This window comes from Sinocyclocheilus grahami, unplaced genomic scaffold (assembly GCF_001515645.1).
Source record: "Sinocyclocheilus grahami isolate Dianchi unplaced genomic scaffold, SAMN03320097.WGS_v1.1 scaffold818.1, whole genome shotgun sequence".
Lineage (NCBI taxonomy): Eukaryota > Metazoa > Chordata > Actinopteri > Cypriniformes > Cyprinidae > Sinocyclocheilus > Sinocyclocheilus grahami.
In genome coordinates this window covers 476,823-482,400 of record NW_015505997.1, presented here as the reverse complement: position 1 = coordinate 482,400, position 5,578 = coordinate 476,823, and the positions used below count along the sequence as shown (strand labels likewise).

At 37.3% G+C, this 5,578-nt stretch overlaps 1 long non-coding RNA gene across 1 annotated transcript; it reads left to right on the top strand.

Annotated features, from left to right (window-relative positions):
- Positions 1–3,082: 3,082 nt before the first annotated feature.
- Positions 3,083–4,158, top strand: LOC107562330 (uncharacterized). Its single transcript, XR_001605973.1, has 3 exons — positions 3,083–3,186; positions 3,274–3,308; positions 4,057–4,158. It is a non-coding gene; the product is annotated as an uncharacterized lncRNA (long non-coding RNA).
- Positions 4,159–5,578: the final 1,420 nt, after the last annotated feature.

The window sequence follows — 5,578 nt, the reverse complement described above, 5'->3', positions numbered from 1 at the left end:
ATATATCAGACATTTGCAGTGAAATGAGATGACAGACATGTACCAAGACGGGATGATAACTAGCCCTGTTTCAAACTTAGAAAAGTTTGTAAGAGAGACTAACTTACACAGTTCACATAAGGTGCTGGAACCCAATTGTACTTGTACTGTTTTGCCAATTATTCTTCTTCTGCCCTAAAAGTGTCTGGGCGTAATTCGTATGCGTCTCAAACTTGGTGGGATGTTTCCAAATCCCCTTGAGTATTCAGATGTCCCCACACATGTGTGTCAGACATTAGGTGGTAATATGATGAGTACATTTGTGTTTTAGTTAACTCTGGAATCATAAACAATCTGAATCCTTGAGTCAAGCGCTACATGAATCTGTATATGATTTGTTTACCCCTGAGAAATATTGAAATTTGGCCATTTTGAATTGTGGTCCTACTTTATGTTAGGCGTCTTTAACTACTGTGTCAAAAAAAATTAATTGTATGTTATTGTTCAGTTGTAAAATACTTTTGCTGCTATTGAGGTGGGATACGGTTCAAGTTAGGCACAGGTTTGATGGTCTAGGGTGCGTTTCCAAAAAGCATCGTTAGCTAACTATGGTCGTTAGTTCCACTGAACTATATTGGTAATGATGGAACTTTTGACCATAGTTCCTTTTGGGAAACGCACAATCGAGTAATTATACTGTAGATGTAACTACAGATATTGATTAAAGATGTAATTACAAGCAGGTAATTTTAAACAAGTAAAGTGTAAATACATGTACGTACAGTAACTGCACAATAAGTGCATTGTGATTAATGATTAATTTAAATTATAGTACATAGTAGTTGATGAAACTTAATATAAAGTGGGTCCTGAATTTTCTGTGTAACCAGCCCTTTTGACCTCATTCTAGATCATTGGTCCAATTTGCAAACAACTTGGCATGCATCAGCGCAAAACCCTCCTGATAAGAATTTAGGAACAGAATTTTGATCAATAAAAGCATTCCAGATATGTAAGCCAATTAAATGGTCTGGCGTCATTTGATTCCACCTAATTTAATTGATGGGAATGACAGCTTAGGGGCAGGAATACTATGTTGTCCATATGGATAATAAATCCCTTTTGGTCTTTCAAATATTTTCCATCAGTTTGAATTATTTTATTAAATTTTTTTCGGTCAGTTGTCGCTTATGGAAGTATGATGTATTTCTGTAAGTTGATTGATCAAACCCAAACTTATAGCATCAGTGGAGATTCCAGACTGTTTTTTTTTCCAAAAACACATAATAGTTGCAATGATACATGGCACATGAGCCATCACTGCTTGGATCCTGATGATTGTTGTTTGCGGCTACTGTATATTTTTACATTATGTTTGTGTTTGCCCTCACCACATGACACATTCAGCACTAATAGGAATCACTATGGATGCATTAAGCCCCATACACTGTTGCTAATGTACCCGTTAAATGCACTTTAGATTATTTTCTTGGCACAACATTTATCAGTTATGAGAAACTGCTCAAAGGCTAAATTCATTTGTTTAGTACATAATTACATAATTAAACCAACAATTAAAAACACCGCACTCATGGTTGTCACGCTTCACACAATGAGGACTGGAACGAAGGAGCGAGGAGACGAGGGATAAATTTCAACATGGACTTTAATACAATGAACGCAGGGAAACAACCACAGGAACCCAGGCGTGACATCCAGGAAGACAATTCAACAACCGACAACGCTAACTGAAAGGACTGGGGTTTTTAAACACAGGATAACGAGGGACTAAGGAGACACGCCTTGAATCAAATGAACAATCAACATGAGGGAGAAACTGGGTCACATGGGGCAAAACACACACAAAACATGGAACGGAGACTGACAATGGTGTTGTACTATTCCTCATCGGCATGTAGCTTTGAATAAAAAACGTCTGCAGAATGAAAGGTTATGTTATTTCCTCCAGTCAAGAGAAGTGATAGTCAAGTTACCTTTTCAAGGAAATGCACATTAAAGTACTTATGTGTTTATTTATTGACAGATGCAATTAAAAACCTTTAAAAATATAGTATATATCAAGGGTGCCCAAACTCGGTCATGGAGGGCCAGTGTCCTGTCGAGTTTAGCTCCAACTTGCCTCAACACACCTGCTGGGAAGTTTCTAGTATGCCTAGTACAGGGGTGGCGAACGTCGGTCCTGGAGAGCCGCAGCCCTGCAGAGTTTTGCTTCAACCCTAATCAAACACACCTGAACAAGCTAATCAAGGTCTGAAGGGTTACTAGAAAGCTACAGGCAGGTGAGTTTTAATTAGGGTTGGAGCTGAACTCTGCAGGGTTGCTGCTCTCCAGGACCGGAGTTCGCCACCCCTGGCCTAGTAAGAGCTTGATTAACTGGTTCAGGTGTGTCTAATTGGGGTTGGAGCGAAACTCTGCAGGACACCGGCCCTCCAGGACCGAGTTTGGGCACCCTTGATATAGACTATATACTGCCCCTTGTGAAAAAGAAGTGAACTTTAGCATACTTTTATAAGGTGTACTTATTACACAAATAATATACTTTAAAAATAAACACTTAAGTGTGAATTAAATATAACGTTTTTCAAAAACTAAAATGCATATTTGTATTGTAACTGATTTCAAATGCATTACAGTTTAAATTTACATTAAATGCAATTAGCTAAAGAGTGATTTTGTGACCCACTTAAGTGAGACTAAAGTACATCTGTACATGTAATTTCATAATTACTTCTGTTGTCTTTGAAATATGGTTAAAGTTACTGCTGAATGTACTGACAAACATTTAAACTAAAACATATTTTAATGTTGGTTACACTTTTATATAATAAAATACTTACATTTACACTATTATATATTAAAATATATTTAATTCGTTTTTTTAACCCTTTGATGCATACGATCACACCGGTGTGATCTATTTCGACCTCACTCAGACCGTCACCACGGTCTTACCTTGAATCATGCCATTCTGCTACCCTTCCGAGACCTAATGTAAACAAAGTCAGGTGACTGACCCTGAGTGGTTGGTTCACTATAAAACATCCGGGTGAACAAAGCACTTCCTCTTTGCCTTTCTCGCCTCTTCTGAGACCGGTTCGGAGAATCCACGTGTATATGATGATATTGGAATATTACCCATTCAATCCGTCACTATAGTGCAGGCGCCTGGTGCCCTTGAGGATTGCTGTAAAAAAATGTAGGTAAGTATATTTATTTAGGTAAGTGGTTGGTGTTTATATTATTCTGAATTATGAGTTTGATATTTGTAAACAGATTGTATTCTGGCACTTTTGGAAGCGTACGGATTGGTAAGTAGCTTTTTTTGTTCTATTATTCATAAAACTAAAGGAGGAGTTTTGTTTACACTGTTCCGCGCTGTTCGCAGCGGGGGGACTTTCCCACCAGGGGTGTATTCCAGAAAGGAGGTTCAACAAACTCTGATTTAAAACTTGAACTCTGAGTTGACTTACCCTAAGATGGGAAACTCTGAGTTTTTGGTTTCTGAACAGCTGAACAGATTTAGTTCAATCCATTCTGAGTGCGTTGACAGAGTTTAGCACGTGCACCACGACTTTGAAAAGCCATTATCAATGGAACTCCGAAATTATGATTCACCATGGCAACAGCACCCGACAAAAAGACTTCAGCATACTACGCAATATGTAACTTTAATTCTTAATCACTGTTATAATATCAGAGGTGAAAACTGGCAGAACAGTAAGTTATTGAACTAATCTTCATTTTCATGGTATCCCACGGGCAAAAAAGAAAAATAGAAGAAAAAACCTGGCAGCAGAAAAAATTAAACATAAAAACATAATTCAATCAAGTAAAGTTTCAAGTGTAAAAGGTTCATGGGTGTAGGCTACATGACTTTACAAACATTTGACATATTCAATAAATATCATTCAGTGTCTATTTCGGTGTGCAGTGGCTTTTTCCACATAGTCTAATGCTCTTTTCACATAATTAAATATTCTCTAATCCAACATACATTTCTTAATTAGGGTAATGAAATAAACATTTCTTTCTATCTTTCTAAAACATTCTATTCAGCCAACAGCAAGAAGGCAGAGACTCGTAAAATGGGGGGAGAACCTGCACCAGCACCACTGACAGATAAAGAGGAGATGGCCACAGTACCAATATTAAAATTCAACAGGGAAAATAACAAGTGTTGCTTTTAATTTGTAGGAAATAAATATGGCCAAATTAATTGTCAATAATTGGTGATTATTTAACAGCTGTGGTGGTGGTTGTGGCATATATATCGCACTACTCTTCCATCTGGCATCCTTCCATTCCATGCGGTAATCAGTTTCATTTTCGGAAGGTGAAATGGTGAGAATATGTGTGTAATCAATGCATATGTGCAATATGTTATCAATTGAACGTCATTTAAAAGTGGTACCGCTCAAATAAATACGCATGTGGATATGGCAAAATGAAATAAACTAAAAAAATGATGTAAATGTAACTCCCTGCAAATTAATGCAGCCTTATTGATAACAATCTACAGGATCCCGTGTAAAATAACATGCCATTTTTTGTCACATTTACAGTGTCTGCATGATGAAAATGAAAGTGGTGCGGTCAGAAAAAAATAATCCTGATTCCATTTGCATTAAGATTATTTTTCTTACCCTACTGGCAGATAATTTTACTTATTCCCCCTAGGAAAAAAGACTAAATATTGTATTCTATTTTCTATATATATATAGATGGATGGATGGATGGATGGATGGATGGATAGATAGAAAATTCATCTTGATTTAAGAATTTTAGATATTTATAGGCTACCTGAAATAAGGCAAGAATCTCAGCAATAAAAGCATTTTTGCAGCTTGAATGAATAAATGAATGAGGTATTTAAACATCGCTTACGCTTTAAAAAATGGGGAGGAGACTGAAAGAAACTCTGGGTTTACAGAAGAAAACCTGCTCCCAACCAAGTTAGGTTCACAGAGTAAGTTACTATGGTAACTTACCAAAAGGTTTCGTTTTGTCTTTTATTGGAACCAAAAACCCTGAGTTTCCCTTTTCTGGGGTTAGCAGACTCTGAGTTTTTAACAAAACCCGCTTTCCGGAATACACCCCTATTGTTCTGTGCGTTCACGCATAGAATATGTATCGGTACCTCCTAATTGATCTAGTTTGTCTTATTGACTGAACGAACTGAGAATTAACATGCTTGCACTGTGATACTATTCACAGTGGATTGAGTGAGATTTTATTTGGCTTTTGGTTGTGTTTGCACACATTACTTGCTAACAAATTCCTGTTCGCAGGAGTAAGGTATTTATATTTTGTGTGTTATTTGTGTAATGCTGTATGCAGCTGTACTGGATATTCAACAATCAGGAGTCAACCATTCTGATGTTACTGTCATGCTACTTTGCATCCTCATGATGGTCACCGATAATCTGGTGTGTCGGACTTATAATGCGGCCACACGTGCGGCCCGGTCTGGTAATGCACTAGCCATAATTTTGGCTGCTTTGAGAAAAATTATAAGTCGGGAAGATCGGGACATTTTAGGTTTGGTGGATGCAGCCCTTGCTACACATGCACAGCTTAC